The sequence below is a fragment of the Pan troglodytes genome, chromosome 19, assembly GCF_028858775.2.
Source record: "Pan troglodytes isolate AG18354 chromosome 19, NHGRI_mPanTro3-v2.0_pri, whole genome shotgun sequence".
NCBI classification, from domain to species: domain Eukaryota; kingdom Metazoa; phylum Chordata; class Mammalia; order Primates; family Hominidae; genus Pan; species Pan troglodytes.
In genome coordinates, this window is record NC_072417.2 from 52,574,335 (window position 1) to 52,587,783 (window position 13,449).

A 13,449-nucleotide genomic window follows, 5' to 3' on the forward strand; every position below is an offset into this window, starting at 1 on the left:
GCTAGCTCCAGTGATTCATCCTTGCTCAAATGCCATTTTCCTGTGAATCTTCTGACCCTCTACTCCCAAAGCAAAATCAATCAAGCCTCCCTGTCTTTGGTGCTTCTTAACACCCGGCGAGTGCGCTCAGCGGCTGAGGTTGTAACCGCTCCGTGGGGTTGGGGTTGGGGAGGGCAGGAAGGTAATAGTAACTCAATAAATGTTCGCTGGGGTTTTTAAACCAATGAAGTTTATCATGTGACGGATGGGGAAACAGGCCCAGAAGAGACAACTAGCCCAAGATTGTTCAGAATGTTAGAAATACCAAAATTGTTAGAAATAGATAATCGGTGCCACGAAGAAAAGTCAGCACGGAGACAAAAGATCTCTCAGCAAGGCCATCTTTACTTTCTGCAGAAAGGGTGCTCAATCGCAGATGGAACAATGTCGAGAGCACACCTGAACAAAGGAAAAGCAGACATATTTATCCCTTATGCATTTGGGTCGTCCTCACTGCTATGTCCTGCATCCATTGGCTGGAGCGGGACCTCACACTCTTAAACTGATAGCCGATTTGCTAATAGCCTAAAACTTTCTAAATAGGTAAGTGCAAGGAAGAACGAAGAAGGAGAGGAAGTTGCTTACCGAAAGGTTTAAGGAAGCAATAACATTTCCAAATAAGGAAGGGGCATAGGCTGTGAACTGGAACGTGCCTGTGAGCATGTCCAACAGTTACATAGGATAGGGCTTAACAAAGAGTTATTAGCACAAAGCAAGGAGGCTTGAAGAAAGTTAGTCTTTAAAAGAAACTATTACTTCTAACACTTATGATGTATTCTTTAACAAGAAGGGGAACTTTGAAGAGGAAACTTTTTACTTTCTACAAGAATGTCCAAGTTTAAGACTATAACTAGAACCCGAAATAGGCAAATCCCTTAACCTGCTCTAATAATAATATGGTCTTTTCACTATATTGTTAGAGCAGGTTAAAAGATTTACTTATTTCATTTCTGGCCAGATGCAGTGGCTCATGCCTGTAATCCCAACACTTTGAGAGGCTGAGGCAGTCAGATCACCTGAGGTCAGGAGTTAGACCAGCCTGGCCAAGATGGCGAAACCCCGTCTCTACTAAAAATACAAAAATTAACTGGGCGTCGTGGCATGCCTGTAGTCCCAGCTAATCAGGAGGCTGAGGCAGGAGAATCTCGAACACGGGAGGTGGAGGTTGCGGTGAGCCAAGATCGCGCCACTGCACTCCAGCCTGGGCGAGAGGAAGACTCCTAAAAAAAAAAAAAAAAAAAAAAAAAAGATGTGCCTATTTCGTTTCAGAGCATGGCATGTTTGCAAGTGCATGAAAGGTAACCAAAACTGACATGGAAATTTACTATGCGCCAGTACTGTGCTAAACCCTCCAGATGAGTAATAGTCCTTGGAGTCAGTCCTGGTATCTGGAAAACTAGGCACTGAAAAATAAAGTCAACTGCTCAAGGTCACACGCTAACTAGGGATGAAGCCTGGATTTCAAGGTGAAGCCTCTCTCCAGGTAAGGACAGCGCGTCCAGGCGCACTGGACGGAAGCAGCGCTGGCAGAGGCTCCGGACGTCCGGAGTGAGCTGGCGCCGAATGGACGCGGTCTGGCCGCTTCCTCCTGGCCTCGGCCGGGCCTGCACCGGGAGGCTGAGCGGCGCCCCACCAGGGATCCGAGATGCCCTCGGAAGCCAATCTGTGTTCTTGGCGGACCACACCCCGCTGTCTGTAGCCAATAAAACCTTGGATCGTGCATCCCACCCCCACCAAAGGGAGATTGGCTGAAGCCAAGGACCCGGGCGCGGTCTACGTGGGATTTCTCTGCAGGCTGAGGGGACAAGTGGCTGTGTCTACCAGGGGCCCAAGTACAGGGCATCAGCAAGAAAACGCAGCGCCCTTCTCTTGTTCCCTTCCAGCGTGCAGAACCTCGCAGGGGCTATTTTGTATGTGTTGTGTGGTTAGTTGGATGGGGCGGGAGGGACGTAGGGGAGGGGAGAGTGCGAGAAATCCCCTGAATGTCTCTGGCACGGGAGCAGATCCCACAGAGTTGGAGGCGGAGGACTCTAAGTTCCTCTAAATCTCCTCTAAGCCTTCCTCATTCTCTCCAGCTAAGCAGTCTGTGCAGAAGCAGTGCCTCGCCTCGACTTCCAGTGTGATTTGCTGCCTTTGAGCCCTGCCCACCAGAAATTCTGAAGTCGCCGTAATCCCCGACAGCTGCATACACCTCAGTCATGATAATGGCCGTCATTATTTATGAAGTACTTATTATGCGCCCTCCTTGTATTAAGTGCTTTACAATTACTAGCTCACTTAATCCATAATTCCTGCCCTTCCCCGAAAAGAGACCCTGTGAGATGGCTGCCATCGCAACCCCCAATTTACAGATGTGGCCCTGAGGATCGGGGTAACTTATGTAGGATCATGAGGCTGTTAAGAGGTAGAGACAGGATTTCAATCGCTGTCAATCAGACTCCAAAGCCATTTGCTTATACCACTTTCTCCTATCTTTCTCTCCACCCACACATTTATCCAGTGTCCCAAAATGGGATGTCTGTCGGGCAGGTATATGGGGGTGAATGATATCTGGCAGTACATATTCTTCAGGTACCTTCTGAATCATCACCCATTAAAATGTTTATATGCTTAGGGAAGCTTGCTGCTAAGAGTATTGTCATTTAATCTTTTGAAATTTGATGATCCACATATGAGTAAAGTTAAAAGAAGAATTTAAAAATAACAAGAATATTACATTAGGCTGAATACGCAGCTGTGGCAAACTAATACCCTGCATTGTATTTCTGAATTAACTTCATAAAGTCATTTTAGTTTACATGTAAGATAAAATTAATTTTTATCAGGAGTTCCTTTAATTATGCTCCTAATTTTTGGGAACCGTCACAGTGTTGTTTTGTTTTATGTGTTTTTTTTCTTTTTTTTTTAGACGGAGTTTCGCTCTTGTTGCCCAGGCTGGAGTGCAATGGCGCGATCTCGGCTCACTGCAACCTCCACCTCCCGGGTTCAAGTGATTCTCCTGCCACAGCCTCCCGAAGAGCTGGGATTACAGGCATGCACCACCACGACCGGCTAATTTTGTATTTTTAGTAAAGATGGGGTTTCACCATGTTGGTCAGGCTGGTCTTGAACTCCTGACCTCAGGTGATCCGCCTGCCTCAGCCTCCCAAAGTGCTGGGATTATAGGCGTGAGCCACCGTGCCCGGCCTCGTCACAGTCTTTTTATACCAGTTGTATTAATTACAACAAATCAGTGAGGTAAAATCAGTAAGTTAATTATCACAAATCCAGTGAATGGTTTAATCTAACATTGTTTAAAAATCAATGAATAGTATTCTACAACAAACATTCTAACAAATATAGTTTATCAAACATTCATAACTTTTTTTTTCGAGACAGATTCTCATCTCACTCTGTCGCCCAGGCCAGACTGCAGTGGTGGGATCTCAGCTCACTGCAACCTCCACCTCCTGGATTCAAGTAATTCTCCTGCCTCAGCCTCCTGAGTAGCTGGGACTACAAATGTGTGCCACCATGCCTGGTAATTTTTGTATTTTTAGTAGAGACGGGGTTTCACCATATTGGCCAGGCTGGTCTTGAACTCCTGAGCTTAGGTGATCCAACTGCCTCAGCCTCTCAAAGTGTTGGGATTACAGGCATGAATCACTGCACCCAGCCCTGGTTTTAGTTTCAATCAAATCAATTGTACCGAAAGGGGAGAAGAAAGAATTTAGCAAGGAAATATTTGAAAAGCTAATGGCTGACAATTTTCCTGTGGTGATAACAGAAACCAACACACTAATTCAAGAATCACTATCAACTGCAAACAAAAGAAATACAAAGAAATCTGCACACAGATTATTAATAACAAAACTTCAGGAAATAAAAATGAAGAAAAATTGTTAAAAATTGCTAGGGATAGGGGAAGCAGATTACCTTCAAAGGAGTGCTACTTGGCCGGGTGAGGTGGCTCATGCCTGTAATCTTTGGGAGGCTGGGGCAGGCAGATCACTTGAGGCCAGGAGTTCGAGACCAGCCTGTCTAACATGGTGAAACCCCATCTCTGCTGAAAATACAAAAATTAGCCGGGCGTGATGGTACGCACCTGTAATCCCAGCTACTTGGCAGGCTGAGGCAGGAGGTGGAGGTTGCACTGAGCTGAGATCACGCCACTGTACACCAGCCTAGATGACAGAGTAAGACTCCGTCTAAAAAAAAAAAAAAGAGGCTGGGCGCGGTGGCTCACGCCTATAATCCCAGCACTTTGGGAGGCCGAGGCGGACAGATCACGAGGTCAGGAGATCGAGACCATCCTGGCTAACACGGTGAAACCCCAACTCTACGAAAAATACAAAAAAATCAGCCGGGCATGGTGGCGGGCGCCTTTAGTCCCAGCTACTCGGGAGGCTGAGGCAGGAGAATGGCGTGAACCCGGGAGGCGGAGCTTGCAGTGAGCCAAGATCACGCCACTGCACTCCAGCCTGGGCGACAGGGCAAGACTCTGTCTCAAAAAAAAACAAAAAAAGAGTGCCAAGTAAACAGCTGATTTTTTAAACAGTTACAGTGGATGCCAGAAGATTCATATTAAATATTCAATATGCTATAAAAAGTAACTGCTGGCTAGTCATGGCCCAGCACTTTGTAAGGCCAAGGTGGGTGGATTGCTAGAGCTCAGGAGTTAGAGACCAGCCTGGGAAACGTGGCAAAGCCTCATCTCTACAAAAAATAGAAAAATTAGTTGGGTATGGTGGCATGCATCTGTAGTCCCAGCTACTAGGGAGGCTGAGGTGGGAAGATCACCTGAGCCCTAGGAGGTCAAGTCTGCAGTGAACTGAGATCACATTACTACACCCCAGCATAGGCAACAGAGTGAGACCCTGTCTCAAAATAATAATAATAATGATAATAACTATCAACCAACAATTTTATATCCATCAAAAATATATTTCAAAGATGACACAAAATAAGATTTCAGACAAAAATGGAAAAAATTGGCTGTGCGTGGTGGCTCATGCTTGTAATCCCAGCACTTTGGGAGGCCAAGGTGGGTGGATCACCTGAGGTCAGGAGTTCGAGACCAGCCTGGCCAACACGGTGAACCCCCATCTCTACTAAAAATACAAAAATTAGCCGGGTGTGATGGTGGGTGCCTGTAATCTCTCAGCTACTTGGGAGGCTGAGGCAGGAGAATTGCTGGAATCTGGGAGGTGGAGGTTGCAGTGAGCTGAGATCGTGCTATTGCACTCCAGCCCAAGCTGACGGCAGCGAGACTCAGTCTCAAAAAAAAGAAAAAAATTGTCACCAGCAGACCTCACTAAAGAATATTCTATTTTGGCCAGGTGTGGTGGCTCATGCCTGTAATCCTAGCACTTTGGGAGGCTGAGGTGGTCAGATCATTTGAGGCCAGGAGTTCAAGACCAGCCTGGCCAACATGGCGAAAACCCGTCTCTACTAAAAAAATATAAAAATTAGCTGGGCATGGTGGTGTGTGCCTGTAATCCCAGCTATGTGGGAGGCTGAGGCAGGAGATTCGCTTGAACCAGGGAGGCAGAGATTGAAGTGAGCCGAGCTTGTGCCACTGCACTTTCAGTCTGGGCCACTGAGTGAGACTCTGTCTCAAAAAAAAAAAAAAATTATATTTGATAGCACAACAGAGTGACTCTAGTCAATACAAAATTAAATGTACATTTTAAAATAACTTAAAGAGTGTAATTGGATTGTTTGTAACTTGAAGAATAAATTGCTTGAGAGGATGGATACCCCATTCTCCATGATGTGCTTATTTCACATTGCATGCCTGTATCAAAACATCTCATGTACTCCATAAATACATATATCTACTACGTACCCACAAAAATAACAAAATTAAAAATAAGTAAAAAATAAAAGTATGTATGTGCAAAGTTTAAAAAAAAAAAGAATATCCTAAAGGATTTACTTCAAGCAGAATAAAGTACATGAGATAGAAAGTCTTTGATGCAAGGCACTAGAATAAGTGGTATGTGGATAAATGTGAATAAACATTGAGTGTAAGCAGTAATAATAAAGTTGTGAAAGTTAATTAACTACAAAATTAGAGGGCATGGTACACACATGAGCACCCTTACTTCTGACACCAACTGCAAGTTCAGGGGTCCCCAAGGCTATCCTTAGGTTTGATAATTTGCTAGAAGTGCTCACAAAACTCACTAAAAGCTGTAATATTCACGGTTATAATTTACTACAGCTCAAGGATACACTTTAATAATCAGCCAAGGGGGCTGGGCGCGGTGGCTCACACATGTATTCCTAGCACTTTGAGAGGCCGAGGCAGGCGGAACATGAGGTCAGGAGATCGAGACCATCCTGGCTAACGTGAAACCCCGTCTCTACTAAAAATACAAAAAAATTAGCCGGGTGTGGTGGTATGCGTCTGTAGTCCCAGCTACTCGGGAGGCCGAGACAGGAAAATCGCTTGAACCGGGGAGGCAGAGGTTGCAGTGAGTTGAGATCATTCCACTGCACTCCAGCCTGGGCGACAGAGCGAGATTCCATCTCATAATAATAATAATAATCAGCCAAGGGAAAAATGCATAGGGCAAAGCCCAGGGAGGTACCAAATGAGAATATCCAGTTGTCCTCTCCCTATGGAGTCAGAATGGGTTTCCCAGTATAGAGCATTGCCAACCAGGAAAGCTTACCCAAGCCCTTGTGTCCAAAGTCTTTATTGGAATTCCATCATGTAAGCTGGGTTGTCTGCCCATGTGGTTGATTCCAGTCTCTAGCCACTCAGGAGGTCACACTGATGCCACCTGATCCAAAGCCCCCAACCCAGATCACATTGTTGCTATCTGGCTGGCCCAAGGCCCCTAGTCAAAACAAAATACTTCTATCAGGAATGATATTTCAAGAGTTTAAAGAGATTACCTCCAGTAGCTGGGGACAAAGGCCAGACCCCTCTTTGGGCAAGGTTAAATCCTTTTCTACACAAACATCTAGCAGGTTTAAAAATGTCACCAGTGTGGCAGGCCACTGAATCTTAGTAGAGTTTATATCTCACCTTCTGGCATGTATGTGTCTTGCCTGTGTTTCTGGAACACTTGCCATTTCTTGCTTACAATCAGCATGATGTCGTCAACATAGTGTCTCCATATGATGTTCTGCAGAATGTCCAGACAATCAAGTATTTTTTTTTTTTTTGAGACGTAGTCTTGCTCTGCCACCCAGGCTGGAGTGCAGAGGCGCGATCTTGGCTCACTGCAACCTCTGCCTCCTGGGTTCAAGCAATTCTCCTGCCTCAGCCTCCTGAGTAGCTGAGATTTCAGGTGCCCACCACCACACCCAGCTAATTTTTGTATTTTTAGTAGAGATGGGGTTTCACCATGTTGGCCAGGCTGGTCTCGAACTCCAGAACCCAGGTGATCCACCCCCCTCAGCCTCCCAAAGTGCTGGGATTACAGGCGTGAGCCACCACGCCCAGCATTTTTTTTTTTTTTTTTTTGAGACAGTCTCACTCTGTTGCCCAGGCTGGAGTGCAGTAGTGGCATGGCATGATCTCGGCTCACTGCAGCGCCTCCTGGATTCAAGCTATTCTCCTGCCTCAGCCTCCCAAGTACCTGGGATTACAGGCATGCACCACCATGCCCGGCTAATTTTTTTTGTATTATTAGTAGAGACGAGGTTTCACCATGTTGGCCAGGCTGGTCTCGAACTCCTGACCTTAAGTGATCCTTCCACCTTGGCCTCCCAAAGTGCTGGGATTAAAGGCGTGAGCCACCATGCCGGACGGATCAAGGATTCTTTAGACTTGCACTGTCCAAGATTTTAGTGAATACTAAATAGCCACACGTTGCTATTCAGTATTTTAAATGTGGCTAATCAAACGAAGATGTGCTGCAAGTGTAAAATATACTTTCTATTTCCGTGCACTCTAACCTGACAGCTTCCTACTGCAAATACCTGTGACTGTGTCTGTGCTCTTTCTTTCTGTCTTTTTTTTTCTTTTTTTTTTTGAGACAGAGTCTCACTCTGTCACCAGGCTGGAGTGCAGTGTCAAGATCTCGGCTCACTGCAACTTCCGCCTACTGGGTTCAAGCAATTCTCTTGCCTCAGCCTCCCGAGTAGCTGGTATTACAGGCACGCGCCACCATGCCCAGCTATTTTTTTTTTTTTTTTTTTTTTTGAGACGGAGTCTCGCTCTGTCACCCAGGCTGGAGTGCAGTGGCACGATCTCGGCTCATTGCAACCTCCACCTCCCAGGTTCACACCATTCTCCTGCCTCTGCCTCCTGAGCCGCTGGGACTGCAGGCACCTGCAACCACGCCTGGCTAATTTTTTTGCATTTTTAGTAGAGACGGGGTTTCACCGTGTTAGCCAGGATGGTCTTGATCTCCTGACCTCATGATCCGCCCGCCTCGGCCTCCCAAAGTGCTGGGATTACAGGCGTGAGCCCCGCGCCCAGCCCCAGTCCATTTTTAAATAAGGAAAGGAATGTGAGCTGGGGCTGTAGCATGCCTGGGCATGTAGTAAAATCAGAAAGAAGGAAAAGGAGAAGAAAGGCGGGGGGTGGTACTTGGAATTAGAGAATAAGAAGCAGATCAGCCTGTTTGAAGAGAAACCTTGTCATATCTTACAGTAGTAGCATCTCCCACAGTCCACACTGGCCAACAGACAATTACCACCACCCAGCCTGTCACAGATGCCAGTGTCCTAATGAAGGCTGTGTCCTCCAATGGCTTCTCAGGTCTTGCATAGTAATTCAATTCCAACATTCCTGCTGTCAGAGGCATTGGAATCAGAGCGACTCCATGGTAAAATGAGGCTGAGACCTGCTAGGCTGCATTCTTAGTCACAGGAGGAGATAGGAGGTCAGCAGGAGAAGTTATAGGTCATAAAGACCCTGCTCATAAAACAGGATGTGATAAAGAAGCCGGCCAAAACCCACCAAAACCAAGATGGTGATGAAAGCGACCTCCGGCCGTCCTCACTGCTCATTATACACATTATAATACATTAACATGCTAAAAGACATTCCCTCCAGAGCCATGACAGTTTACAAACGCCATGGCAACGTCAGGAAGTTACTCTATATGGTCTACAAGTGGGGGGATCCATGAGTTCTGGGAAATCCCTGCCCCTTTCCTGGAAACCTCACAAATAATCCACCCTTTGTTTAGCATAGAATCAAGAAATAACCATAAGAATACTCAGTTAAGCAGCCCATGTCACTGCTCTATGGAGTAGCCATTTTTCTGTTTCTTCTTTAATAAAATTGCTTTCACTTTACTGGGTGGACTCGTCTCGAACTCTTTCTTATGCAAGGTCCAAGAACCCTCTCCTGGGGTCTGGATCAGGACCCCTTTCCAGCTACACTACCTCCTTCAGCCTTCTGACCTCTTCCTCAATACTATGTTGAGAAAGTTCTGGGACTATCCTCCTCATTTTACTCTAGGCCAAGTTCAATCCTGACCATCTGTTAGGACTAGCTCTGGGATCTCTTGCTATAGCACTGGATCTTGAGTTGTGGGTAAAGGCCCTCAAACGGGAAAAACTCCCCAGGGCCAGGCTTATATTCCACCCCACCCCCAGTCCAACAGCTTCAACATTGACTCCCACACATGATTCCCTGGTTCCTCCCACACACAGTAGCCAGGGCTAGTGAATCCTTTGGCCAGTGTGGTATTTTCTCCTGTAGCAGGCTCTGACTTTCTTGCTCAGGCTGTGTGGAGACTTGACTTTGGTTATTTACCTAGAAACAGAGTGGAGGGGTCCATCTTTAGTAGGACAAGTGGCATCTTGCAGGGCTCCTGCCTGTGCTGAGGTCGATGTCCAGCCTTCTCTGGGGAGCAGGGGTATTGAGGGGTCTGAAGGTGCAAGCTTCTCAGGGTTAACCACTCAAATGTCCCCAATTCACATCTCAGGATTTGACTCTTATTTATCATGGTGTTGACTTTGACTAGGAGATGAGATAAGACTATGCATCCTCTCTTTTTTTCAACAATTACAACCTGGGCCTGATCATCAGCAAAGTCTGTTCTCTGGTGAATAATCTAACTTCCAAATCCCAATCCTCTTTTAGGGCCACTCAGTGTTTAGCCTCAGTTACCCCAGAAAGCAAAGCCTGAGATGAAGGTCTCATGGCAGGGCTATGTGAAGGTGCACAGTCTCAGGGGCAGGGATGAGAAATGAGGGAAGCGAGGGAGGGACAGAGGGAGAGCCCACACAAGACTGTGTTATCGAGCTGGCTGCTTCTAGGTCTGAAGAATTGCCAGATTCTCAAACTCCTGACCTTGTGATCCACCCACCTTGGCCTCCCAAAGTCCTGGGATTACAGACTTGAGCCACTGCACCCGGCCCTGGCCATATCTTTAACGTGCTGCTGGAAGTAAGGGCTGTAAATAAACTGAATAAATGGAATGCCAGAATAACCTTTCTTGGTTGTGTTGTTGTGTTGTACACATAAGAGAGGCAGTTGAGTCATGTCTAATCCATCAGGAGTAGCTAAGCCTCCAGAATCAATTATTAATACCATATTTGGAGCTCTTGCATGATCTTTTATCCAGGATGTCTCAAATATATTTCAGCAGAGAACCCTAGAATCAGTGATCAAGAAAGCTAGAAGGGGTTGGGCATAGTGGCTCATGCCTGTAATCCCAGCATTTTGGGAGGCCGAGGCGGGTGGATCACCTGAGGTCAGGAGTTTGAGACCAGCCTGACCAATATGGTGAAACCCCACCTCTATTAAAAATATAAAAGTTAGCTGGGCATGGTGGTGTGTGCCTGTAGTCCCAGCTACTTCGGAGGCTGAGACAGGAGGATCATTTGAACCCGGGAGGCGGAGGTTGCAGTGAGCCAAGATCATGCCATTGCACTCCAGCCTGGGCGACAGAGACTCTGTCTAAAAAAACAAAAACAAAAAAACAGAGCTAGAAGGAATCTTAGCAATGGTCTCATGCAATTCCCTCACTCTATGGATCAGAAAACTGAAGCCTCTTTCAGTATAATAATAACAACAACAATGACCAACACTGCAATAATATCACTATCATTTTTGATCACCTGTTAGATGTACTTTTTCAAAAACTTAATCCCCACAACAGCTCTCATTTTGGAGATGAAAAACACAGCCTCAGATGGGCTCTGATTTCATCAATCTGGGTGATTCTAATGAGCAGCAGGGGTAAAAATCTAGAGCCTAAAATTTAACTTAAAATTGTTTTTCCCTCCTAAAAGGAAGCTAGTGAGCCTGAAGCATTATAATCAGTCCTCTTGTCTTCTTCTTTCAATTGCCTCACTACCTACAATCATTTAAAATGAATTTTAATGCGTTTCAATGATATTCCATTGTGAGCATCAGTTCTGAGATGCTAAGTATGCACATAAAATGGTATCCTTGTCGAGCACATACTTTAGCCAGATAATGTCCAAGGGACTTCTCATTTCATTAAATGTCATGTTGCATTTAATTCTCATGAGAACCTGGGATAGTAGATATTATTATTTGCCTCATTTTGTGAATGAGAAAATGAGTCTTTGGAGAGGTTAAATAAATTGCCTGAGATCTTGCAGCTAATAAAAGGCAGAGCCAAGGATTGAAAAATGGTTCTGGGCTGGGCGCGGTGGCTCACATCTGTTATTCCAGCACTTTGGGAGGCTGAGGCGGGTGGATCACCTGAAGTCAGGAGTTCGAGACCAGCATGGCCAACATGGTGAAACTCTGTCTCTACTAAAAATATAAAAATTAGCCGGGTGTGGTGGCACACGCCTGTAGTCTCAGCTACTTAGGAGGCAGGAGAATCGCTTGAACCTGGGAGGCAGAGGTTGCAGTGAGCCGAGATCGCGCCACTGCACTCCAGCCTGGGTGACAGAGCAAGAGACTCCGTGTCGAATAATAATAATAACAGTCCTAGGGTGTTCTCTCAACTCCTCTATCCAATGCCTATCTTTGCTTCAGGACTCAGCCCAAGATCTACCTCCTGATAGGAAGTCCTCCCTGACAAATCCAGCATTTGTTGACTCAATCGCTTCTAAACTGTTATAATTAGACCAATGCAGCTATCAGTTGTTGAATACTTAGTATACACAAGGCATCTTTTATTCATTATCTCAAAACCTTCTAACACTCTTTTTTTTTTTTTTTTTTTGAGATGGAGTCTCGCTCTGTCGGCCAGGCTGGAGTGCAGCGGTGTGATCTCCGCTCACTGCACACTCCACCTCCCAGGTTCTAGCAGTATCCCTGCTTCAGCCTCCCAAGTAGCTGGGATTACAGATGCACGCCACCATGCCCGGCTACTTTTTGTATTTTTTAGTAGAGACAGGGTTTTGCCACGTTGGCCAGGCTGGTCTTGAACTTCTGACCTCAGGTGATCCGCCTGCCTCAGCCTCCAAAGTGCTGGGATTACAGGCGTGAGGTAACACTCTTGAGTGTTAGAAATTATTGCTTTAATTTTACAGACGAGGAAACAGGCTCAGAGAGCCTTCCAAGCTCCTGCAGCTAACCAGTAGCAGAGCCAGAATTCAAAATCAGATCTGGGTGAGCCCAAAGCAGGAGTTGGCAAACTAAGGATCATGGGCCAAATCCAGCCCACTCATTGTCTGTTTTGGTAAATAAAATTTTGCTGAAACAAAATCAGACTCACTCATTTACATAACCCTGATGGCTGCTTTCAAACTACAATAGCAACATTGAGTCCCTGCAAATAAGTCTATGCGGCTCTCAAAGCCTAAAATATTTACTATCTAGCCCTTTATAAAAAGTTTGCTTGTAAACGTTTTTGTTTTTATAGAAAAACTCCTGCTTGGAAGCCTGTTTTTCTTGCCACTTCATCTTTCTTCTTCTCTGTATGCCACTGCTATTATAGTATTGCAGTTGTCACTCTTGCTCCCAGCAGGTGGAAGGACAGCATGCTTCTCATGAAAAGGACCTCAGTAGGACACTCACAGAAGTCCGGGCAACTGGGACAGAGACCATGACCCCCAGGAAGGGAGTGGTCAATCAACACAGGGATCACCAGTACAGGAGCCTCTGTTTGGAAGGAAGATCAGAAAGATCCTGTGGCCTTGCTCTACCAATTTTTGGCAGCCTGCCTGGCCACATCCCTACCTCCCAGAGGCCCATGCTCTGATTCCTAGATGTCACCCTGTTCTCTGCAGGTGCCAGCAATGTTGCTTTTGCATACTCCCAGGGGGCACTATCCACATGTTCCAGGGACTCCATCTACATAGAGTTACCCTGGGTGCTATAATTACCTGGGTGTGTCTGGAGTGGGTGGGAGAGAGGGGTGTGGCTGTTCTTGGGATCTGCAGTAAAAGACTCTGTTTAAAGGGTTCTGAGAGAGGAGGCTGCGTCGTGGGGTGTGAAGGAGGGAGCTGGGACTCTGCAGCTTTTGGTCTTTGCAGAGCAGTGGGACTTGAGGAGGTAGAGGAGGAAATCCTGGGAAAGAGGTTGAGGGC